We start from the raw sequence: 26334 nt of genomic DNA, 5'->3' as shown, positions 1-26334 counted from the left end.
AGTGTGCTGTGGGGGAATTGAACACCCCCGGCATGAGGACTCTTCCTCATGAGAATCGGCCACCAATAGACCTTAGTGACAGAAAGTGGCTCTGAGAGCTTGGCCCCTGTATCTCCAAGTTCATGGGTCTTTGTAGTACTAGCACTGGGTTGAGAGAAACTGCTTCTGTACTGACATTAATGTACTTGACCCTGTAGAGTGCAAGGTAGCCAAGCAGTTACAGGCCATTAATCTCCAATTGCTCTTGTCAAGTATTATGTTCACTAATCTGGGGCCAAACAGTGGTTTAATTGTCGGCATGGACCATGATAAGATATTTTATCTTGGTCTGTGCTGAAGTAGTATCTGGTTAGCAGCTTTTGCAACCCTGTATACAGATGCCCTCAAATTTCACCAGTCGCTGCACCAAGGCTAAAGCTCAGCATTGGTTCTTCCACTAAACGTGCCTTCAGAACCAGCTCCTTTTCCTGTGCTCGGATGGCTGGCTCAGGGAAAGCTGGCTGATGTACAGGTACCTGTGGACATGGGCTGCCAGCTTTTAGTTCTACATGGTGCATCACTTAGTCTGAGAGACCCAAGAGGCAGCTCCCCGGTGGGCTGCTTTTTCACCCTGTGACCTCTTTAGGCACAACTGGAAGGCAGGTGGGTTGTGTTGTTTCTGTACACATTCACACACTGATTTTATTGCTTCACTTAGCAGAGGAGGAGCACTCCAGGCATCCCGCAGCAGAAAATTCCCCTTATTCTTGGACACTGCCCAAGGGTTACTCGTCAGAACAATAATTGCTAAAAAATAAGGATGCTGAGCAGTAAGACTCGTGAAGTGCTTTGATAAGCCAGGCTGTGATGATTGTGTATAGAGGGGTGTCCTTTTGTTGCTTGAATGGCTATAAAAGGCTTCAATAGCCTTTCTCTGGCAAACTGCTGGTGCACGAAGTCGGGAGTTCATCTGAACAAATTTTGCAAGCTCAGTGCCACCAAACACATACTGATCTCTGCTGCTGCTGAGGTGAAAACTGTTTATATTTCGATGTATTAAGTTCTGCCTGCACCCTTCTGTATAGAAGTCTTGTTTTGAAAGTATAAGAAAAACAAGAAGTAAGAATGTGGAGATGTTTTAACATAGCAAAAAGCATTTTCTTCCTACACAGTGCCATTTTGGAGAGGGAACAGCTTCTCCTGCAGCTCTGTTTTGGTCTAGGTCTCTCTCTTCAGAGATTTAAACATATGCTTATATCAGTTCCTCAGCTGGTGTGTATCTGTTGACATAGTGCATATTCTGACATAAAGTGTGGTCTGCATTTACACCTGATGTGTTTGCCATGCATCTTCAAACTTAGCAGAGTCATCAGGTTTTAAACATGGTCCTTTAACAAAGCTGTAGCATGAGAGCTTTAGGTTTTTTTTGTTTTTGTGAGAAGAACATTGACATTATTTTCAATAGTAAAGGAAAAAGATTGGGAAGTTGCTTTTTATCTTGATATCTAAAGGATTGTTTTGGGTTTCACAAAGCCATTGCCCTTATGCAGCAGATGGGATCATAATGCTCCAGGTCGAACAGGCTGTGACACACCTGGGGCAAAATCCAGATGTGCTGGCTGTTTGTGAAGAGCTGTCACTGTGAGATTTGTCCTTCCCTCAGGAAGCTGCTTGCAGCTGGATGCAGGTCCATGCTGGTGGGGCACATAACGTGCTCTGTTTTTGCAGCTAGTGCTGCTTCAGGTCTGGGTCAGAGCAGGGATTTCCAGAAGTCCATGAGTAAAGCTGGAGCACAAACCCATTGAAAATCCATGTGTGTCCAGGTAAGGGGCTGTGATCACTCACAAGCCATTGCTCTAGTCAGAAGAAATGGAAAGGATCACATTTGTGAACTGTTGGGACTGCTGTGCCTGGCCATGGGAGATTTTGCTTTCAGGTTTTATTTGTCACTGGATTTTTTTCTAGCTGAAGTAATATTTGAGGAGATAGGGTAACAACTTTAACCTCTGTTCAGGCCATCTGTAAAGAAGATAGTAATTATCAAAGACTGGGATAAAATCCTGGTTCTGATGAAGGATGGCAATGACTTTTGAAGATGCTGAGATCATCTGTGGTAGGTTGGCCTCATCAGCTCTGTTAGATAATCTGTAAAAGACGCTGTCAGGCCACAAGAATGCAGTTCTCTAATTTTTGTTCTCTTGATTGCTCCTGTTGCCCTGGTTTTATTTGTTTTCTCCCCAAATCTAAGCATTTTAATGTTTTCATCCTACGTCCCATGCATGCATTCTTTTGCTAGTGAAAGAAAGGAAATGATCATGCTCAGATTTTAGTCTTTAAAAAGCAAGAGCACCAGTTTGATTCTGTTTTATTTTGGATGAGGTTACAAAGGATAAAGTTGACCTTGTCTGAAGATAAAGGATACTATTAAAGTTTACGAAGTGCAAAGTGATTTGGAAATAAGCTTAGCTTTTTTTTCCTATAATATTTAAAGGCATCAAATAAGCTGAAGTGATTTTGAATATGGTGTTTGGGACTCTTTTTCCCTTCAGTTCTTCAAATTTGTGCTACAGAAGAGCAGGTTTTTGAAACTGTTTAGTGGAAATAAGTAGTGCCTAAACTGTGTTGTTTGGGTGTAAGACTTCAAACTAGTTCAGCTGTTAGTAGGACCACTCTTAATAAGTCCTTTAGGCTGATGTAGGTGACTTCCTGCCATAAATAACATGAAGTTTCTATTTTATGTAGTTTGATTTCATTACAAAATTTCCACTCATTCATCTGCTCTGCTGTGATTTATTTGTGTATTGTGAAAGCATCATCCGTCACAGAGTTTTTGTGGGCCTGTGTTACTGACTTGCTCCTCAAGACCTGCCCTCATGCTGCAGTTGTTTCCAGTCACAGGATAAGGCAGTCACAAAGTATTACCATCCCATGGATTCATCCTCTGCTTCTCCAGCTGGGAGACTGCAGTCAAACAAGGTGATTTTGCCTGCCTGGGTCCATAAGGGTCGATGCATTTTGGTTGCAGCACTGAGGACTCTGTAATTGGCAGTTGTGGTGATGAGACTAAGAGTTCAGGTGTTCTGCCAAATCTGGCAGGGAGTTGCCTGCTTGCTTTTTGTTTGGCAATTCTTTGTAAAACCACAGCTACAAGAGGATGTTCCTTTTCCTTTTTTTTTTCTTTTTTTGCCTCTTCTAGGCAACCTAGGAAGAACTTTTTAGAGTGTGCTGCTGTCTGTGGCTCATATCTGTCATCATGCTGTAGACAGACATCCTCTCTTCTACCAAAATACGGAAGATTTCCAGTTAGTTGTGTGGAAACTGAGGAGTGGGCAGTATTTTTTCCTAGAGTCTTCTTGTTACTCTCTCACATAAGCTGTTAATTGTTTTATGTTCACTGTTCATGCTTGAAGGTTTTTAAGAGGAGGATTGATACTTTGAACCCTTAAAAAACAAAATTAGGCAAAGTGGAAATGGCTTTGATTGCCAGTTTGGTCTATGATGCTGTGCTCTTTTCACTGCACCACAGATGAAAGCCTATGTTTATTCCTAAAAAAAAAATCTGATGCTCACCTGAGTTCAGTTATTTACTTGGAGGAAAAAAGTTTCCTTAGACATGAGAAGGCTATTTAAAAATCTGTGTTGGACATTTTAATTGCAGCAAGTGATGAATCCTTTGAAGTTTTATTACCTATTATATACTTGATTCAAAAGTTACCTTTTGCAATAGCTTAAGGTTTTTTATTTGCCTGAGATTATTAACATTTCTGTTTCAAGCTTTCAAAGAGAAACTTTCTGAGCATGATTATGAACATTAGGTTAATGCATAATCCCCACTCAAAGGTTCTTCTAGATTTTCATGTGCTTGTTTAGAGGCCATTCAAAGGTGCTTAGCTTTAATTGCCATTATGTGAGCACACAGAAATAAGGACCCAAGAGTCTTATCAATTATTCTGTTCACAAATTCGTTTTTAGATTGTTTCAGAACTGTTCTAAGTTAAATTTGCATTGAAGTTACTGGGACTTTAAAGGTACTTATCCTATCGGGCTGAAGATTCTTTTGTCTCCTTATTTAAATGCTCAGTGATTGTACCTTTCTTGGTCTTCATGTAATTGCTGAGGATTTATTTTTTGTGACATTGTTTTTGGAGGTATTTTATCTACATGCAAACTTTTGGCTGCTGACATAGAAATAGTACAAGCCTGTTTAGAAATGGCACAAGTGTTTGAGTTTTTGCGGCTTTCAATGAGCTGCAACATCTTAAATACTTGAGTTGGAAAGGAAAAAGGAACCTTGTATTTTAATAACCTTCTCAAATATTACTTGAAGGACTGTAAATGGGAAATGGAACTGAAAGGTAGCTGGACCTACATCTTCCACCATCCAGGAGAAGCCTTTTCTGTAGTAACAGCTCCTACTTTGGTGTCTTATCTAAAGATCTGTGAAGTTCACAGGGGAATTCAGAGTGAGTTATTGTCAAGTAAAAAACTGGAAATGCATTTCTAGAATGCAGGAAAGGACTGGTGTGTGGGGAAGTCTCTTTGGGGCAGCCTGCCCAATACCAGAAGGTCACAATAAGGCTGAGAGAAAAAAAAAGTCAACCATTCATTACACTCCAAAACAGAGTAGAAAATATATTTTTATGTGCTTATACTGTAAAATCGAGAATAGGCTTGTAGGAATCGTACAAAAGTACACTGTACTTCATGCAGTGTGCTACCCAAATTATGACCAGCTTTCTAGCACTGAGATAGTAACACCAATGCCAGTAGCAGTAAAACACAACAGGCTGAATTCTGTCTCATCAGAAGATTTCAAGCAGTTCCTGACCTTGCTTGTCCCACTTAGGTGCATCACTGAGCATGGGGCACTCCAGAAGTTGAGCTCTGTGGGACTGTGGTCTCTGAGCTGCCTGTCTTCTCACATGTGTGTTGAAACCAGTATCATGGGCTGGTGAGGAGTACAGAAATGCTGTTTTGAGCCCTGTCTCAGCCAGATGTTAGGAGCACAAGAAGTGTCCCGGTTAATTGGAATTAGTTGAGCTCAACACCCTGCTGTCAGGCAGGCAGTGGGAGATGCCACCCAGCAGCCTCCATCCCTGTCCCACTTCTGGTCCCAGCCTGGGTGGTGGGAGATCATGTCCCCCCAGCACAGTCGCAGCAGTGCTGTCCCTGCTGCTGCCTGGGGGGAGCCTGAACTGCAGGTGATTCTGATCTTGGAGAAATAAATAATGCATGTGTGGAGGGGTATCTTCATCAGCTTCCTTCACTGGCCTTGCAGGTCTTAAAGCTACCATGTTGTGCCCAGCTCTTTATTTGTACCTGCACAAAACCTTGTATGTCACTGTATCCTTGGCACAGCAGTCACGCAGTGGCATGGCCTGACACCTTAACCTCTGATTTTGTTCAGCTCATCAGTTGTTTTCCATTTTGCCTTTTCATATTTTTTAAAAGAACATTTTTAAACTCAGGGCTTACTAAAACATTTTATGTTTTGTTTTTTTAACATTAATAATTTTTGTTTAGTTAAAATTCTCTTTCTGACCAAACACCCTGTGTGTGTTTGGTGAAAGAAAGTTGATCATTTTAAAGTAAATTTCTCTTAGAATAAAGCTTCTCATTTGCAAAAAATACTAAGGGTATGATTTTTTGGATCTCAAGCCCGGTGCACATTTACAGGTTATCATGGAAAGCAGTCTCCCCCAAATGTTCTCCAGGAAAATCAAATGCAGTTTGTCATGAATCCCAGCTAATTTATTCCTTGTTCCATAAATGTTATCCCCTACCAGTCCAAAGGCTGTCATTACGCTGCTGTCATTAACCATCTGTTTAGCATGTAAAACTCCTCAGGGCAGGGATCACATCTTTGCTTTGTACTGTGTAAAGCTGAGCCTGTGGCTAACACTTGAGAAACAATTAATGATAATGCAGCTCAGTAGGGTACTGGGATACCAAGCTAATAAGAGTGGTATAAATGCTTGGCTGGATGGGATTAGAGGGAACTTCTGTGTCCCAGTGGTGTTTCTCCAGCAGGTGAAAGGAAATAATCTTAAAACATCATATGACAAGGAGCAGTGAGAAAATAAACAGCGTTTCTGAAGTATGTAAAAGAGAAAAGAATGCAAGAGAATCACAGTTTGGGTGTGTGTTATGCTTTATTATTATTGTTTTAATGAGATTTTTACTAAATAAATATATTTTTCTCTACCATAAAATAAGGGACCACTTCAGAACATTGATATCATTAGTGCCTGTATTGTCCTTTGCATGGTCTTATGCATGCATTATAAGTCGATGCTTTATTGTATTTTCCTTTGTATCTTAATGAACCCTGTGTGTCGGGGAGAGAGAGAGAAGCTCAGTAGATTTTCATCTTATGTTAATCCATCAAAATCAAGTTAGTTGCGAGAGCTGGAGGAGGTGCGTGTGCGCGCAGACGTCAGCGCCCAGCCAAAAGCTTGCCAGTTGCCCAGCAACCTTCCTGGTGGAAGATGGATGTCCTGCCACCCGCCCCGCTTTTAGCGAAGCTGCAGTGTATTCACCGTGCCGCATCCGCGGCACACAAGAGGGGACCAGCATGGCTCAGCTGCTGGGGGATGTCGCCTCTCTCAATGGCTGGCTCTTGTGCTGGGCTGGAGAAAATGCATTTCATGCTATCCTTGTTAAAACTATTAATTCGGTTGACTACATCATGTTGGTTTGGGAGCAGGTGCTGTGAGATCGTTCACATTGATGGTATTGCTCTTCCCCTCCATCAGGGTCTTAAAGCCGTATTGCGATCAGAATCTCTTCCTCCTTTCCAGAAAGGTCCTTACCTGTAGTAACAAATAAAACCATGGGCTGTAGGAACTCAGCAAATGCTGTATGTGTTGCTGACCTCTCTCTCTTTGGTAGTTTCTTTTGTTCCTGAACTGGGCTCAGCTGGCATGGCCAGGTCTGACCACCACACCAGCTGTGCTTCCCTGTCCTGTGGTTGACCGGCATGAGGACACTTGGGCACACACACAGTGCACCAGGTACCGCTGGGTTGCAGCCTAAGAAGCCTTTGGAGGAATCAGAGGGCTCTTGCTGTTGAAGAGTGGTGTGCAAAGCCAACATTTGAATGCCGAATACGACTTGATGGTGTCTCCTTAATTTGATGGAATATTTAATTATTATAGGATGCATTTGTTCGCTGTTTGGTTTCCTTTAGAAGATGTGTCGATCTTGTTCTCAAGGATAAATTTAAAATGCTTGCACATTTACAGCGGTTGGACTAAATCCTGCTGAAAACCTTGCACAAAATCCTGCCTGTGTAATCGCAGATATCTTTCATGGTCTGCCTCTGGTGCCTTTATTTATGTTGACAAGCTTTTTACTTAGGGTTTGATTCAGGAAAGCTGTTACAGATGTACTTGACTTTAAATCTTTTTATAGGCCTATTGAAAGTAATGAACTTCTCGACAGGTTGAAACTTGAACGTGTGCTCTGCTGGATCTGGACGTGTGTGAGTGATGTTGAGAAAGCAGGACCTGGAGCCCAAGGAAGGCAAAAGGGCTATGCTGGCGTAGGTGCTGTTGTGTCAGGCTCTTTGACCTGCAAATTAGGGTATAGAAACATAAAAGAGGTATCAGGGGAAGTGCCAATTCTCCTAAAACAAAAACATTTTACAGCCCCTTAAACTGAGAAAAATCTGCCCCAACCCAAGAAACATTGCTCTGCTTTGTCTGTGTTGCTCCCTCCGTTGACCCCGGAGCAGCTGTTTGTGGGCATGCAGCTGCTGTGGAGCTGTTTCTGGCACCTGTGTCCTGGGATGACCCGGTCCATGTGCCCGTGACCTTAGGGGAGCAGGGAGTGCCCTGAGAGATGGTGTTTGTATGGGCAGGCAGGGAAAACTCACAGCAGCACTGCGCTGCCTGTGGGAGAGCAACGTGGCTCTTGCTTACTCTGGTCTTTTATATGTGGCAGTTATGTGTCATTTCAAATACACTTTCTGGTGGCAAGCCATTTATCAACTGGTTATTGAACTTGTTATTTTCTAAAGCATATAGTGAGTGGCTCTTGATTGAAAAGCTGCTGTTCTGTCTCTTTGTTCTTCCACCTTGCAAGGATTCTTTCTTATTCATTTTGTTAAAGTCCTTCAACTCTAGATTGACAACTTCCATCTCCTGGATCGTGGAGCTTTGTTCAGTGACAGCTGTTGATTTCCTCTGTGCTGTTTCTAAAATGGCTGTGTACAGGGTGGCAGAGGAAAGTACCTGGAAGTGGGGCATTGGATGGCTGAAGTTCAAAAGGACAAATGTCTTTTGAATGCTGGTGTGCTTATTTGTTGGGAAATGAATAGGGAGTATGAAAAACTAATATTGTGTTTACCAGACTGGAGCCTGGATAACAACAAAATGCCACATATTAAGATTTTAATTGAGTGATTCATGGGTTGTTGAGGAGAAACATTTCTTGCAGTTGAAAGTGTGATTGGGCAACAAGTGGTTCATGTCCCAGTCTGAGCACAACTCTTGTCGTACTCATTCCTAATTATGAGGTTTGTGTCTTGTCATCTCTTTAGCCAAATTCAGCAAGTGTGGGTTCCACTTCTTTTGTCAGATATATTGGTTTGCTACTTATGGGTTCCCATTTCAGGACAGGTCAAAGAAAGACTTTCCTTCTCGTTGTTAGATCAACTTTCTTTTTCTGCCTTCACTGAGGAGTCAAATGGGAATGTGCTGTAAGCTGCATACTGAAAAGAAAGGTGGGGTCTGGGCAGGGAAGTATGCTCACCCTTGCCAGTGCTGGTCCTAAGGAGCATCTTTAATCTGTACTGTGGAGACTCCTGGTGAACCTGATTATGACCTGTGATCCTGCCTTTACTCCATGTTCTATAAACACAAAATAAAAAAGACTGTTTCCAGTCTTAAATGGATTTATATTATAAGAAATTACCTTGTAGTAGGTGCAGGTAAGCTGTTAGCTTAGAGCCTTTATTACAGACGTTGGAAGTGTTCCAGCTGGGCTATCTGTCCTGTGCAGTGGGACTCACCTGGCTGGTGGCTGTGGGTGCACACACCCGTGCAGGCAGGCAGGCAGGCATCCCTTCACAGTCCCCAGAAAGAAATGAGCACGCAGGGTACAAACTGGCTGAGGCAAAGGAGTGCTACTGACATGACAATTGTCTGTAGGAATGCTGCTCTGCTTCTCCCCTGGAGCCCAGGTGAGCAGTGCAGTGACAGGCAGAGGTCAGCACTTTGCAGCATCTTGGATTATGTGCTGCAGATCACAAGTGTAACACCACAGCAAGCTCAGTGTCATTTGACTTAGCTTGCATATGTTCAGAGCTTGATTCTGCTCGATGCTGGGTATTTCTACTGTCCCGCAGGATGGAAAGGAATGGAGAGCACCCAGTACAATCCATTATATCCTAGAGAAGTGCAGAAGGGTAGAGAAGCAAGGAAGCTAATCACAAAGAGCCGCTAAAGCAGCAACAAGAATGTCTTCTCTTTTTTGAGACCATTTAATCTTTTTGAATGAGTAATACAATATTTATAATATTATAGTAGCTCTAATAACTTGCTTAAAAATTAAAAATAGTTAATGGGTGAAGTGGAATAAGCATGGTTAATGCTTCTCACTGATGTGCCGCTGTACCTCCTGCTAGAACAGTTTTATTTAAATGCATAATTTTCTCCCATTGTAACAACACTGACTGGAGCAAACATGCTGGCTCTGTATTGCCTTGGATGGTATTTATAAAGCTCCCTCTCAGGTGTGTGTTCCAGCTGTCTGGAGCACCACATCCTTATGTCAGATGAATTATCCTTTAGCAGAGGAGGGCTTTCCAGCAAAATGCATTGATCTGTAAGGTCCCTTTTCAAGATGCAATACTAGGATCTGTTGTGATAGGTGAGTTTTGTGTATTATTTTATGTGTTATTAGGTAAGATTCCCTTAATTCCTGGAGGTTAGCCCCAGACTCAGTTCAACTCTCAGGGAAGTGCTGTTTCCTGCACTGCTTTCCCAAATCAATAGAAAGCTCTGCTGTGCTGGAAGATTCAAACTGCTGATCACAGTCCTCAGCTGGACACTGCTGGAGATATTGTCAACAGCTTGGACCTGTTGTATGTGGACTTGGTGAGTTGAAGACACAGTTCTGGATTTGTTACAGTTGGGTGGTACAAAGCTTATAGGACAGCTGTGTTTTACTTTGTTGAAGACGTGCACCAGTGTATTTTGTGACAATCTCCATAGCACTGAAGGCTTCATGCCTGGTAGATTGCATGGCTATTGCTAAAAGAGGTGATAAAACACAAGAAATTTCAATAAGGTCACCATCTGTTAGAGCAGGGTGGAGATTCCTACCCAGAGTTGATGGCAATGTTTTCTTTCTCAGAAAGAATTCAGAAGGATTTCTGTGGGATAATTTAGTGTTGGTGCAAAATGTAAGTCTGGCTGCCAAGTGGGTTGACGGACAGGGAAGGATTCAGAGCAAGGCAGAGCATTTTTTAAAATTCCTTAAAATCCTCAGTGTGAGCAGACTCCTTGGAGCACTGTCCATGCTCCACCAAACTCAGCTCAGGCTTTGACTGGTCAGTCTCTGTCCGTGGTCTGACCCTGGTGAAGTGCAGGGAGAGCTACGTGTTGTGTCACAGCGCCCACAGTTCAGTCTGTGCAATACGATGAAGTGAGGTAGTGCTTAAACATTTTCTGGTGACTGTAGATAATTATGGTCAAAAATTCTAACAGAAGTTGATACAGAAGATCTCTGGTCTGTTTCTGTTAACTTCTTAAGCCTCTTGGAAATTCACAATGAGCAAACGTGTGCAAGAGGAAGATCCCGGGTAACTGTCAGCAGCTTAGCCTGACATCAATCCCAGGCAAAAGAATAGAACTGAGAGAGGATTTAGAGAATTAAAGGTAGGGAATATAATTAATGCCATTCAACATTCTTTTTTGGAGAATATGTCTTGTCAAACAAACCTGATTTATCTGATAAGATTGCAAGTTTGGGGGATAAGATAACCGTGTAGATATAATATACTTTAACTTCTGTGAGGCGTTTGATTTTATTCCACATGACATTATTATTAAAATATTAGTACTATATACTTTTACTGAAGCATATCTTAAATGTATTAAGAACAAGGTAACTGACAGAGCTCAAAAAGTAGTTGTCAATAGGGAATCTTTACTGAATGTGAACATTTTTTAATGTAACTCTGCGGGGATCAGTCAGAACCCTCATGCTATTCATCATTTTTGGCAGTGATACGGAAGTAAATATAAAATTATTTCTGATAAAATTTCTGGGTGACACAAAGATTGATGAAGTGGGAATGAGGGCAGTAGGATACAGTGCTCTTGGTTAATTGTCCCTACTGAAACAAAATTCCAAAATTCCTTTCAGTCTAATTAAATAAGAAAGTTTTTGTGCATCCAGAGAGGAATTTGCCCAGCCTGGAGAGCAGAAGGTTTATGAAAAACGTTTCCATGTGCTGGCCTCTGGAGAAATGGGGCTTTCCTAGGGAAGAGGCAGTTTGCCTGCAGGATCCCATGGCCTCCATCTGATGGTGGTGATGGTCCATGGCTTGGCAGAGGTGCTGTTAGAGGAACCTCTCTGAGGAGGCTGCTGGCAGGAGATGACTCTTCATCCTCGGTGCTGTGGAAAGCCTAAGAGAAATGTGGATTGGATGCTGTTTGCATTTCTGGTTTTGGTTGTGTATCTGTGAGATCTCCAGTATGTTTTCTCATTAACCTTTGTCCATTGGGAGTTTTTGAAGGTGCCCTGCATTTGTATCACAGGAGCCAGACTTGGCAGTAGAGTTTAGCCTGAATATAGAGCAGGGTCCATACTAGTGAGACTGGCTTGCAATTCTGTTAGCACCTCCAGACATAAAGTAGGCTGCAGCAGCAAAGGGCATACAGCACTGAAATGAGAACATAGAGGTGTTGCATACCCATATTATGGCTATATTACTTTAGAGGCTCTTCTTGCCTGTACAAGCTCCTTGCACTCACATTACTTGCTCACCATAGGTGCACATTGGTGCAATCTGTGTCATGCCAAGGCTTTTCCTGCTGGTGAGATGAAAAGAGAAGTTGTGTACCCAGGTGTCAAGCAGTGTTCCCATTGGCAACAGGGGCATAAGGTACCCTGTTAGGAGGGCCTTACCAGTGCCAAGAGCCTTCAGCAGTGGCCAAGTGTAAGTTCACTGGAAAAGATTCTGTAGACATCTTCATGTTTGTTGTATTTTGAAGAGAGAGACTTTGAAAAGGCAGAGGAGGTAACTACTCTTTGGATACTGCTTTTAGCTTTGACCAGCCAGGTCTGCTTGTGCATGCAGTGTTGAAACCTTCCTTGTTTCCAAAACCTGACCACAGCATCACAGAATAATAATTTACACTGGAAAGGACTGCTGGTGCCTGCTAAAGGCCAACAAAAGCCAGCTGCTCCCAGATGGAGATTTCACAGCCTCTCTGGCTCATCTGCTCAAACACTTCGCTACTCTCATTGTAGTTTTTGTGGATTTTTTTGTTTTGTTCATCATCCATCTGGAACTTTCTATGCTCAGCCTGTGTCTGTTGTCTCTTGCCCCGTTCCTGTAGTCCTCCAAAGGAAATCCACTGAGCCTCCCATACCCCTGTGGTTGTAAACAGCTCTCCCTGGAGCCTTGTCTTTGACTGAAGAAGCCCTGCTCCCTCAGCCTCTCCATACCTGTTCTGTCCTGCAGCTCCCTGACCACAGCAGCCCACCACAGGTCTTGCTCTAGTGCTTCACTTTCTCCGGACCCAGTGCTCTGAGGCTGTCCCACCAGCACTGAACAGAGGCGAATGGCCATTTCTGTCAGCTGCTGTCATGCTTTAAAAGAGGAGAAATGAAGGGAGAAAACTTGGTTTATTGCTGTAAAGCTTAGCTTTTCTCAGCAAGATCCCAGCATATGACTGTTTTACCATCCATACAGGGAAAGTGAGGGGGCAGTCAGACCAGGAGAAGGAATTCCCTTGAGGCAAACAAACCAGCAGTGAAGTGTCTGCTGGAAACATCCACCTCAGAGCTAGCTATGGCTCTGCTAGCCCTCTGGGGTCCTCAGCTGCGTGACTGCCTAGTACCAGAGGTGCAGGGAAGATGGAAAACCCTGTGATGAGACTGACAGGAACTTCAGGTCCAAATAGCAAAGTGCACCAGGCCATGGTCTGTCCTTCCCTGTGCTGCACTGCTGCTTGATGTCCAGTGCACGCAAACAGCTTCTCCATCACTGTGTGAAGGACCGGGGGCTGTTCATAAACAGACAGGCTTTCAGCATAGCTTTCCAGCCACAAGTTTGCCTAAGCTAAAAGAAAACAGTGTATCTTACTAAATAAATGATTAGCCCTCAATGATTTTCTGCCTTCTAGAGCAGAGTTATTTGGAAGCATGAAAGGAAATAGCTGCAGCAGTATAAAACCGCTGCCCTTTGCACTTGCATCTTTCCCACAGAGTAATCCTTCATTCATTGTTTACTTAATGAGAAAAGAAAGAGGTTAATTTATAAAACCAAATAAAAAACAGACAGAGGACTTTATTTGTGGAACAAAAAACTGAATTAAATGAACAGTCTGTCCATTAATGCTGCTAATTGTGCCATGCTCCACTGTGGAAAATACACAGGTCTCTAGGATTCTGCTCTTGCTAGTGGAGCCTGCAGTCTGTCTCCAGTGAAGGTTCAGGCCAGCACTCTGTGGCAAGAGTTTCCTAAAAACTTTTCTTAGTTGGTGAATGAATTTTCTCTCCCAGTCTGTGACAGGCTCAGCCTCTCAGGGGTTTCTCAAATTCAATGGATAAGTATAGGAATAATAGATAAGTATAGGAATAATTGGCAGAGCAGATCTTGTTGGTGAATGCTGCCGTCTGAATCATTTGCAGATTCTCATGAGCATCTGTAGAGAGCTGCAGCAAGGAAGAGAAAGAGGGACTGCTTAATTCATCTCCCCTGCTCCAGAGAAGTCTGTAGTACCCATGCTAGAATTTAGCAGTTTCTAGGTTATTTCTGTTGGCTGTAGGATGTTGCAGAGGTTGAAATTAAGCCCAGGTGGGGGGAAGTTTTGCATTTCATCTCTGTGTTTCCTGGTAGCCATCCCTCTTTGCTAGTCAGTGCATGTCTGAAATCTCCACCATCCTGCTGGGGGTGGATGGAAGGCAGCTGTGCCCTGATGTAGATGGGAGCATGTTAGAGCTGCATGGATGAGGGTTACTCGATGCTGAGACTGGCTGGGGGCTGAAGCTGCCCTATCTTCCTCTCTTTCCTCACTCAGCCTTCAGAGGAGGGAGGGAACAGGGAGAGCTGGGACAGAGTGGGTCTGTGATGGAAAGAGGGATCAGGATGTGAAGGCATCTACAGGTAGTTCTTGAAGACTCCTAAGGATAATGTTTAATTCTCTTTGGGAAGCTGAGGATTACTGTCAAGTGTGGATGAGGAAAAGCATGTCTGGAAAAAAAAATTGTTTTGCTGGAATTCCCTCTGGTAATTTAGAAGATTTTGTAATGGAAAAGACACTTTATTCTGGGCTGTAACTGAAATGAAAGGAAATACATAAAGAAGGGTAATCTATCAACTGAACTATACCTGCTGCCCTGTGAATGTCGAGGCTTTGTGGGGCTTTGCAGTCTCCACCACTGCCCTGCTGAAAGAAGCTTGGGACAGTTCTTCACCAACTTCTCATCACTTTTGTCAGGCAGCTTGATCTTCAGATTGTGGATAGCAAGAGTGAAACGCTATTTGTGAAAACAATTAGTGAAAATTTAAACCAAACTAATACCACAGACCATGTGCAGATTTTAATGCAAAAGAAAGGCCTGGAGCAGAAGTTTTTCCTATTATTACATCAGGCAGATTAATGACTTTTAAGTTTAATCTGACATTATCTTTCTGACATTATAGAATTCTACTTCTTAATTTTAAATAAGACTTGTTTATAGATGTGTATTTTATATGTATTAAAAATGCATGCATAAAGTATATGTATTTATGAATATAAATTAATACATACTTATTGCAAGTGTATGTATATGGAAAAATATGTAGTTGTTGCTCCAACATATCTTACTGGCACACAGAATTATATGCAGTCTGTAGAAAGTGGGTTATTTGAAATGCCGCCATCTCTTTGTTGAGAGAATTCAAAGAACATTGTAATTATTGCTGTCAATATATTTTAAATGCTCAGTGGAAAAAGTTGCAAACATTTTTGTTAGGACATGTATTTGTTTGTAACCTGTTCAATACATCACCTATTTGTATTCCAGCTGGCTTCTTTTCAAAAATGTACTATTGAAAAGATATATATGGGGTTTTTATCATATTTTTATGCTGTTGTCATGCATTAATAGAGACCCTCCATAATATATTTCCTTCTGGATATATTTGGGAGACATAAGACTATCCCTGTTCTGGATGTATTGGCAAAATTGCTCTTGGCTTCAGTTTGGGAATGCAAGTGATTTATTTTTAGTTCTAAGTAAACGTAGTTGTGCTTGCCAATGGTTACATCAACATGGCAGTGTTCATTTTGTCTGGAAGGTGCTAAGCTGTGATGTCTTCATGTCTGAAACTGTGGCTCTGGAACAGATCTGGGTCCTGAGGATGGACAGCCAGGCAGATGGAGTCCATGGCTGATGGTGGCTCACGCAGGGAGCTTTGGGTTGAGGAGGTGCCTCCAGGTGCCATGTGCTTGCTGGCTTCTTGTCTTCCAGTGGAGCAACCTGTGGTCATGATTCTTCATCTGATGATGTTGAAAGCTGCTTGTGCCTTGCTTGAGGTTTTGAGCATTTCAGAGTGTTATTCACAAAGTTTGTGTTTCAACACAGGGCTGCAAGTTGGGAGGGAAGAGTAATTTTACAGTATAACCAATCTCTGGGTGTGAACATCACCTCAAAGGAAGTCAAGAGTTGTGCTGCTGAAGCTGAGCCTTCCTCCTGGTTGGTGTCAGCTGCAGCTCCTTCAGGCTGCCTTCTGCCTGTGCATAGCTGCTTCCTACCGGGGCATGAGCCACTGCATGGGGTGGCTGGGCAAGTCCTTCTTCTAGTGAAGCCCAAATTGAAGTTAGGATCTGTAAGAAATCTCTTCTGGTTCCCCAGCCTGTGGGTGCAAGCAATCAGTGAGTTTGTCCACTCAGTTTTGTGGTTTTTTCTGCTTCCTTTCTGAGACCAAAGGTGGTACATTTTTTTAGTGGAATGGGGGTAATCCAGCACCAGAGGTCATTTGGCTGGTAGATTTTCCCTGCTCACTTAAAAAGTGAAGCTGGCACCCCTTGGAAAACATCTTTCCTATGTTGAAAATACCTGTCTATGCTTTTGTCCTTCACAGTTCTTCAGAGCCATGTCTGAACAGGGATGAGAAACCCATCTCTATGGTGGGCTCTTTCTCTCCTAAATTCTCCATGAACTCTGTTGTTGTCTCAAGGGGGAGGCTGTGGTGTTCTATGGATCCATTAAAAAAGGCTAATTTTTTGTTGGCTGTTCTGCTTAAATCTGGGAGAAAACTGTTGTAGGTTGAGATAGCTATAACTGGCTGTCTGTAGTTAGCATGGCAAGGGCTGTGGGCTGGATATCTCTGGCCCCTGCAGGCCAGGCTGCGTCATCCTGCCACAGCAAGCAGCCAGAGGGAGAAGAGAAACCTGAGATGCACAACATGTAAATAATCCAGAAATACTAGGAATTTGGCAAGAAGGCCAGCAGTGGCTTCCTCTCTCCCTGAAGATACCGCCATATGCCGAGAGATGAATCCAGTTATTTCAGCAGTGTTGGCAAAACTAGTTTTCGACTCCCCATTGCTCCCAGGCTGGCACGAGCACTGTCCTGTCTTCTTGGGGCCAGGGGGCTGCAGGGTGAGGAGCAGACGTGGGAGACTGGGAAAAGCAGTGCCATGGGAGTAGCAGGACCTGCAGTATGGCAGCCAGGGTATGAGGCAGCTGCCTTGGGCAGAGGGCCTCACCTGGGCAGTGCATCTTCATGTACACCATCCCCCTGACCTAGTTTTGGGGTGCAGGATTGAGGCTGGCGTGGGGGGTGAGTGCTGGAGGCGGGACACACAGCTCCTGCTTGTGCCCTGTGCCGTCTCCTTTGCGTTTTGAGATCTGATGGGATTGTGCCACAATATGGAATAGCTGCAGGCAGATCACTTTTATGATATATTACTGCAATAAAATTATAAATTTATGGCAGTCAGAGATCTAGGCATGTGCCCATAATTTTTCCTTGCTGCTGTGTATTGTCTGGTTAGTTGGCACATGAACTCAGCTGATCTGTGGGAGAAAGAGATGATGCTGGGTGAGCTGCCCTCCCTGCTTAGAGCCTTGGGGGCCCTGGCATTCCTCCCTGGAGCCTGGCACTGCCATGGGTGTGGGGCTGGCAGAACACAGCGGGGCCTTTTGGGTGGGTTTGGACAGCAGGAAACAATGTACCGCTGCAGCACCTCTTCTGAGAGATCTCCTTATCAGCTTGTGGCAAACCTTGGGCTCCTGCTCATCAGTGGTACCACTTTTCTGGCCTTGTTGCTGCTGCAAATGGAAGGTGCATGGTGGGTTTTGGGTTTGGAGCTTTTTTGTTTGTTTGTTTGTTTGTTTTCTTGGCGTTTTTGTGTTGGTTTTCAAATTTTTTTTTTATTTAAAAAAATTTTAAAATATTTTCTTCATTTTTAATGGGAGGGGAAGATACTTCACTATATAGGAATGCCAGGGTCAAGAATTCACATCCAGCCTCTGGTTCCATTCTTCTGTACATATCCTTTCTCCCTCCACGCCATCTGTCTGTTGAAATTAATGCTTTAATACCCTCTGCAGGGTAGCATTGCTATTTATTTATTCCAATGTTTAAGTTTCTTTTCGACCTTTGGGATTAAGCTGGAGTGCCCAGACATCATCGTGGACTGTGAAAATCCCAAGATAGCATGTCACAGGCTCTTGAAAAGGGGGAAATATGTGAAATGCTGGTTTTAGCTGTGTTTTCTTTGGCTTGCTTTCCTAGCTGTGGCTCCTGGGGCAGGGGAGGGGGCCAAGGCCCTAGTTCCTGTGGTGTGACCCAAAGCAGAGAACATTTGGTGTGCAATGCCCCAGAGTCCTGATGGATACCACCTTGCTGCTGCTCTGCTCCTGGGAGCCCTTCCCTGCTGACTGGACCCTGGAATTCAAGCACAGTCTCCTCACTATAGCCTTGGAACTGCTAGACTTCTGACTTGCATGGCTATTTTTCCCTTCAGAGGTAGCCAGAGCCTGAGACCATCCCACAACAGTATTTTTTTAACAGAAGAAAGATTAGAAGTATCATAACCTAATTAGCAATCCTGCATTGCTCATCTTTATCTGCCACCAGGAGCATCTCCCAGGGTGGGCTCAGGGTTGTTTGGATCCCACCTGAACCTGCAGCACATCCTGGGAACCCTGTTCCTTTCCATTGCCTTCCTTTGTTATATTCTGTTTTCTCTCTGTGCTTGGGGGTGTTGTTTGGGCTCTATCTGACTCCAGTTTATTGTGTGACTCAGCATTGCTGTGTGTTTTGTTCTGCTGCTGGTTATGGCATTCCCCAAAACCTCCTGGTGCTTTCAGCTGATAACACCAAAGTGTCTTACCCCAAATTTGTGGCTGTGATCTACCAGCCACCACCCTCCTTTACCTGCTGAGGTCTTCCCTTGGCCATGCCATCCTATGGTGGAGACCATGTTTACCTGGCATGTTTAATAGCATGCACATTAGCCAGTAATTGTCACACTAATTGCTTTGTGATAACTGCGTGGTATCAAGCAGGAGCCCGCAGGCAGATTCCCCTGCTTACCCCACTGGCCTGGCTGCCCTGGCCCTCTGTGGGTGCTCACTGGGCTGCTGGGGAGCTCACCTCCTGCCATCAGTACCTGCAGATGGTGCTTTCTTTCCCCTGTGTCTGGATAGGATGTGTCCTTTTTATTTTGCATCCTGGAGCCTTTAATTACTCCCAACAAGTCCCTTTCACACTTCAAAAATCCTGTAGCAATTTCAGTTTGAATTGCTTTCTCTGAGGCTTTGGTTTAGATGAGTGCACCTGCTCTGGGGTTCCAGTGGTAATTGGGCTGTAATAGTTATGGTCCTTTAAATGCACTTAAGGTACCGTGAGCTTTAAGAACTGATAACGGTGCAATCTGGCATCTCAGCACCAGTTTGGTTTTGTCTCTGAGCATTTTGGTTTAAATTGTATTGTTTTGTCATTTGTGAAGATTACAAATATTCACAGGTTTTGCAACTTGGATGTATTTAATCAGATGCTGCCCTGTGCTCATATACCCATCCCACAGATCTGGGTCCTGGGCTGCTCCTCATTTCCCACTCTGCCAAACCCCTGCTGAGCTCAGTGGGAGTTTTGCCAGAACAAGGCCCTAAAAAAGAAGTATGACTCATTTGAGCAGTTGTGCTCATTTATGCACCAGTCCAGGCTCACGTTAAAAGGATATTCAAGAAAATATACTAAAGAACCTACTTGTCTTGTCCTTGCCTAGAGCAAACATTTATCCTGGGACTGGTCTAGCAGGTAAAAGATGACTTTTCCTCTGGTTTGTGTGTTACTTAGGATTTTTTGGTGTGGATACCATCAGAGCTTTTACAGTTCTCTGCTGCCTTAATTCCCCTCTAAGGTGGCAGAACAGGGAGAGGGATGAAGAAAAGAGAAATACATCTCTCTCAGGCATGTACAGTAGCAAGAGGTGTGCAGCCTGTAGCCTGCTGCTGAACTCAGAATATACAATTTCCAAAGTTACCAGTTGTGAGTGTGATAGTGAACTGAAAGTAAATATGGTTCAGTTTGCTGGGAATCCTTCTTGGGGGGTTTAATTGGACTTGGGTGAGCTGGCATTGTTGCAGTGCAAGAATAGAGTTGTTTCAGAATTAGACAGACATACCTGCTTAGAAGTGCAGAGCTGCAGTATCCCAGTAGTATTGGGGAAACTTTATCTTCAAAGAGGCTTCCTAGGATGGCTTGAGGAAGTTCTCTGGGTGGGGAAGGAGCCAACTGCTCCCACAAGGCCCCAGGACCTGGGAATTCACCTGCTGGTACCAAACACCCTCAGATGAACACTTTGAGTTCAGGTAGTCACTGTGAGATGGAAGATTTTCCTTCACCAAAAAAGGCCTCTAAGCTCTCCTGGCAGGGAATAGGGGTCATGAAATTATGATAATGGTAACTGCTATTATGAGATGTTACTGTAAACAAAAATAAGCATTTTTGTGCTTTTCCTTCCAGCAGGAATTTAAATTCCCAAAGCAGAACAACCTGTTCAGAATGGCTCAGACAATGTTCTACATCCAGGCAAGGCAAATACTTTACTTTCCTTAGGAAAGTGATTGCAGGTTAGCTTCATGAGAGGTACAGGTGTGGGGTGATGGCCTAACTTGGTGTTTGACTGCAGTAGCTTGACTAACCTGTGAAGTTCAGAGAACTTGAAAATGGGAACTGCCCTGTCCTGTAGTGGGGAGACAGGAATTGCATATTGCCCTCTTTAAAGCCATGATCATGATTATGGGATGAGGCACAGAGATTTATATAAGCCATTCTCATTAATGCCAGTGGGAATTACCCAGAGCTATACAAGTACATCACAGTAAGAAATGTGCCTTGGCAGTTCACTATTAATATTTGAAGATAGTGCAAGCAAAGTCTCCTTCTCTGAGTCAAGTGGGCAAAAATTAGAAATTTGGCAGGGGGGATGGGGAAAGGAGGCAAAATTCTGTTATTTTAGTCCTTGGAGAGGTTATAGAAAGGTGAACCATTCATACATACACATCCTCAAATACAAGGAGTTGCACATGTATGTGGCATGTTAACTGTTCCCGTGATTGTAGCTGTGCGTATTTAGCTCCTGTCTGCTGGTTACTGATGGGCAAGGGCCCATCTCTGTTTTTAGGAGCTGCTGACCATCTGTGCTGACCCACTCAGTGCTGGTGCTCACCATGGGGCAAGAAAGGCTGCTGCCATTCTGCTACCAGTTATGTGCTGTACTTAAACAAGATGGGGAGACTCTAGGCAGCAGAAGCAACGCATAAGCAAAACAAGAATTTGTGATTTTAGCCTAGTGAAGTACCTCAAAGAGCTTGATTCGTTTGAAGCGGCCATTGGAGCGGGTAGAAAGGATTGTGTATTTATGTGAGGCACAGTGGAAGGCAGACGTTGACCTCTACTTGATGTTTCTGAGTTAGTCATTATTCCTCTGTTTGGTTTGTATCAGTAACAAGCTTTCAAGTCGGTTTCTTCATATTTTGCCTTTTTTTTTTTTTTTTTTGGCTTGAGTTGGTGTGTAGTTTCAGTCACAGAATGTGAGTTCCAGTAGGAAGTGTTACTGTATTTATGGGTCCTGTCCTGCAGTTTACCCAGTACAGCCATGCAGCCTTCTCCAATTCACCCTCCTTCCATAGATGGCAGAGCTGGGGCTGCAGCAGGTAGCAATGTAGTGCTGTGGTGCTTGTCCAGTCCTTGTAAGAACTGTGGCTAATTGCTGCCATGCTGTTTAAACTAATTTTCTTGATTATTCTTAGCATTATTTACATAATTTTTTATGGAAACCCATTCCACTCAAACAAGATAAAATAAAATTTACTATTCCTGACAGATGTTGACAGCTTTGGAACAATGCAGGACACGCTGATTGCATCCGTGCAGTGCTGCTGGCTTGGAAGAAGGTTCACCAAAGCAGACGAGTCCTGCCTCTCAGCCTGCGGATGATAAATGCCAGAGGTAACCTTTGTAGCAGCACATTTCAGGTGACAGTCCAGCCCAGAGCCCAGGGTTCCCTACTGACAGGTCCTTGCTCGTGGCTGCACAAGCTGAAATTCATCAGTTTTCACACTCCCAGCAAATGAACCGGGGAGGTAGAAGTTGGTGCTATGGATGCTTGGTGCAAACCACCTTCAGGACTTTTAGTAAAAAGTCCAGGGTCTTGGAGATCATCAGCTGCTACACATAACACTGAGGATGGTTGTGCATAGCCTCAAGCTGAAAGCAGAGGATTTAACTAGAGGACAGCCACAGAAAAAGCACATTTCTCTCCTTCAGCTGAGCAGTGGCCAAATCGTGACCCAATGTCTATACCTCTTATCACCCTTATATGGCAGGAACTCTGATAGGGCTTAGCAGCACAATGGTATGTGCTGTTTTGATACTTCAACAGAGATAACAAAATGCCTACATAAATCCTGTTTGATGCTTAAATAAGGATTTCATTCTGCTATGTCTGTAGGCAGATACCAAACAGAGTTCATAATTCACTATCCAATAATTTGATCCTTTCTTTAATTTTTTTTTTTGCATTCCAATTTGGAGTACTTTAACTAGGTAGTAATTATAGAAAGGAAATAACGAATGAAGTCACATAATACTCATACGGAATAAAGTTAGCAGATAATTAGATGTTAGAAACTGTGGACCTAGGAAGGTCCTGTTACTTCCTTAATACTGATATTTAATTGGACATTAAAAAGTAGAAATTCTTGAATATTCACTGCTTTCCTGTTAGTAGAAACCAGTCAGACATGTGAGGATGTGTGTCTCTCGTGCCTTGCTGTGTGGCAAAAGTTACAGGGTAAAACTACTTGAACACCCTGCCACTGTTACCATATCTGGTGCTTAACAACTGTTAGCTGGGCTCAGCCAGGAGCACCACACTTCTAAGGCCAGAGCAGCTTTTAGACTACAGCTAAAACTTCTGCTACTTTCACTATCCCTCCTCCTCATAGTTTGAGTGGCTGAAGCTGAGCCTAGCTGCAGGATGGGTAAGGCTGCAGGAGGTTGGCTGAAGTGTGATTCCCTCCTGAGTGCAGGCATGGGCCAGTGGTGGGAACTGGGGACAGCCGTGAGCCCCAGGGAGAGAACCCAGGTGAGGGCAGCTCGGTGATTATTGGAAAGGGAAAAAGATATTTTTATTCCAGCAGCTAAAACCCTTTTGTATTTTGGTTTCTTTTAGCAGCTATTTATCCAAAACATTTGGGAGAAAAGCTGTCTCTTTATTAAATATTTAACACCCTTGCCTTCAGCTGTGGGCTGAGAAAGCTCCCAATCCACATGTGAGTCACCAAAAACTCCTCCGACAGAAGCAGAGGAATTCCAGACTGGAGATTGCTAGAGGAAAAAAAAAGCTTGCTGCTTTGGAAAAAGTCCAAAATGGTTCACATCTCTCATATATCATAAAACGAGCACTGCAGTCAGTCTGCTGGGTGTGTGGACAAGGAGTCCCAGAGTCCCAGATATGAAGTGGAGAAGCTCTCAGAATGCTAGGGAGCATCACACCCTATATAATACAGATGAGAAGTACACCCAGTAACTGGTCTTTTATTAAACGCTCTCTGCATTTGGATCCTGACATGTTGGAGGTGACAAGGTGTGGATCACAGCTTCATGTAGTAGTTTGTTCCATTGCTGAATTAGTGCTAGTTTTAATCCATTCAGCTTTCACCTCCAGGAGATCCATAATTTGGAGGTGCTCTGCTCACTCAGGATGAGAGTCTGGGATTCATGTTCAGAGAGTATGAGTTCAAGCTCCTGCAAAAAGAGCATATGGTAACAAATGGTGCAATAAGAATGAGTTGTGATAACAGAAAAAGTCACGGCTATCCCTAGAAGTGCTGGTGGTGAGCACTGTGCTTACATGTGCTGTGCAGGCATGGAGCGTGTGATCAACTCTTTTTATTTCTATTAAAGTGACAGGAACTGAATGAATAAAATAAGATGAAAGTTTTTTGACATGTTTCTCCCTTTGGCCAAATTATTTTATCAACATCCCAAAGAATTTTCCAGCTGCAGATGTTATGTCAGTCTCTGTCCCATAGCCAATGAGAGGCATCTCCAGCAGTGGTTTTACACCTCTTTCCACTGTGGACCACTTAAAAATTTTACTGGTGATGAGGGTTTCTCGTATAGCAAACTTACGCTTCCTGACAAGAGGTTTACTCCTACCATTACTATTTGTAGATACTTAAATGAGGTTCACAGTATAAAACAATATTTTCACTGGTTGAAAACCATTGGTCTGTGACACAGGTAGTTTCTGTGCACTCTGAGATCACTCCTACAGGGAAAACAAGGCCATTAAGCATTTTTTAGGCCATGTACTCTGAGTACTTTAAAGGAACTTCTTGCAGCTAATGTGCCTGATTCTGATTTCAAAACAGTGTTTCTATATTGCCTTGTTTTGAGCTTATTCCTGATTTAAGATTATGAAAGAAAGGTCCTTTTTCTTCTGGCTCTTGAGCTTAGAAGTGCAAACCTTACAGCCTCACCACCTAGCCCTACTTGGTGCCTATTGGAAGGTGAGGGGTGACACCAGTATCATGTGTTAATAGCACGTCCTCAGTTGGGCAGCACTGACTAGCCAACATATTCTGGTACAAGTCATTTGGCTCCCTTGACCAGGACCTCTGCCTTGTGCAGGTGGGACCTGCACAGCTACCTTTTGTGTGTGCCTGCCTTTTGGGTGGAAAGGGTTAACAAATATGACTCTTTCTGGCCTGTGCTGTGTTGCCCTGTCTGGGAGGAGTGAATGAGGTTGTCAAAAGTCAGTTTGAACTTTAAAGACTGAAAGTGGTAGGATTTGATGGGCCTTCTGCAAAAAACTGGAGACAAGATGGCCAGGAAATGGTTTGTCCCAGCAGTATGGAAAATGTTAAGACTCTTTTTAAAACTCATTGACCAGATGTGCTGCAATGTGTACCTGGATGAACATGTGTGTAAGGACTCCTTACCAGGAGGAGCTGGTGTGGCCATCCACCTGTGCCTGAGCTGGCTGACACAGCTGGCAGCCCCATTCCCTACCCATTGCTCAGATTGCCCAATACTGCAATCACCAGCTCTTTGATGAAAGGCGGGTTCACGTATCAGATTGTTGAGCATTAGGGATAGGGGATTAGGTTTGCAGTGTAATCTTTCTGTAACATGCCTCTTGATCCAGAGACTGTGCCTTATAAAAGAGCTCTTTTCTCTCTGACATTGGGGAGGCCTGCTCAGGGACAACTATCTTCTACCTTCATTTGGAGATAGTAAGGCTGCTACTGACCTGATGTTTGTGAAGGTCGCAGCTGCACCAGGCAAAATTAGTTCTGTGCAGGACAGTTAAGTAGATTGGATTTTCTCAGTTGTAGCTGATTTGCTTTCATCTGGCTTCCTCTTGCAAAACCATTTAAAGTCCATTCCCCTCTGCCCCCCACTGCCTATTTATGGGAAAAGACTGGGAGGGGGATATTCCTGCCTAGGGTCCAATTCTGCTTCAAGCCCTATTCTTATATCTTTCCAGGAAAGCGTCTACAGAGGCTGGGGCAGGCTGTGTAATCACTCTGGAGCCTTGGGTTGTATTTCATCCCATCATGAATGTTGTAGGGCCAGTCGGACTGGTCCTCCCCTGTGCAGCTGACTGCAGCTTTGCACTGTCTGATTTGGATCCCAAACCCTTCTGGGACCCTTCTGCAGATTCCTGGTAGTGTCACTACAATTTTAACTGAGCCCCTTTCCAGTCCAGCTTTGTGTCTGGAGCCTGATGAAGCCAGTTAATCTGGTTCAAAATGCATCAAAGCCCATGTCTTCTAATCAAGGAAAAAAACTTCTGATTTGAGTAGCAGATTTGGCTGCTTATGTTCTGTCCACTAGGAAACCTATCAGCTACCTGGCTGTGCTGGCAAAACATGACATATGGTTGTGCGTGGGAAGCCTGTTCCTTGTGAGCATGGTGAGCTACAAGAGGGAGAGTGATTTTCACCTGGCTGCATTTTACTTCAGTGACTTTGCCAACGGGATATAATTATGGTGGATCTTTGCCTGCTTCCTCAGGTTGCAAAGCAACCACCAATGGAAAAGACCTCTTGTTTCTAGGCATCCTCCTGTTTTCATTCCCTTTTATTTTAAGGTGTAGTGAAACCTGCTGTCTGCAGAAATTGTTGGCTGGTGCATTTGGGAAGAGATGACTGGAATTTGTGGCAGACAGCTGACAGAGTGTGGGCTCTGCGACACTGATGATGGACTGTATGATCCCAGTTCATCTCCGTGGTGTGAATGGGGAAAACTCATAGGTAGATTTGCTTGAGGGCCTGGCAGGGGCAATGTGGTGTGTGAAGGGGATGTTTCCTTCTTTGCAAAGTCACCTTCAGCCTATCAAAAATCTTTGCTACCTGGGACTATATGGAAAAAGGGAGTACGGTGATAATTGAAGGAAAGGGGAGCTATTCTATGGTATGTTCCCACCTCCCCGAAATGGTGGCTGATCAGAGTTTAAAGGAGATAAGCTTTAATTGCTCCCAGAGCTTCATGTCTCTCCTCTCTGGATACCAGAACAGTGCTGGCAGCACTTCTAGGTCCTGAGGAGTAGGATCCAGCTGGCCTGAGGGAACCAAGAGGGCCACAGAGAGCAGTTTGTCC

General features: G+C 43.8%; 1 protein-coding gene across 2 annotated transcripts in view; it reads left to right on the top strand.

Annotated features, from left to right (window-relative positions):
• The window catches only part of FOXN3 (forkhead box N3), a 209036-nt gene that overhangs the window by 16393 nt on the left and 166309 nt on the right, over window positions 1–26334 (top strand). The window contains exon 2 of one of the 2 annotated variants that reach the window (XM_041471801.1): window positions 21548–21672. The exons of the other annotated variant lie outside the window; for it this stretch is intronic. The gene's annotated coding sequence lies outside the window, so the exon portion shown is untranslated. The remainder of the gene's footprint in view (window positions 1–21547; window positions 21673–26334) is intronic. 2 annotated transcript variants of the gene reach the window in all.

This window comes from Pyrgilauda ruficollis, unplaced genomic scaffold, assembly GCF_017590135.1.
Source record: "Pyrgilauda ruficollis isolate IOZ18807 unplaced genomic scaffold, ASM1759013v1 scaffold28, whole genome shotgun sequence".
NCBI lineage: Eukaryota > Metazoa > Chordata > Aves > Passeriformes > Passeridae > Pyrgilauda > Pyrgilauda ruficollis.
The sequence above is the reverse complement of the archived record's forward strand: the minus strand, read 5'-3'. Positions and strand labels throughout refer to the sequence as shown.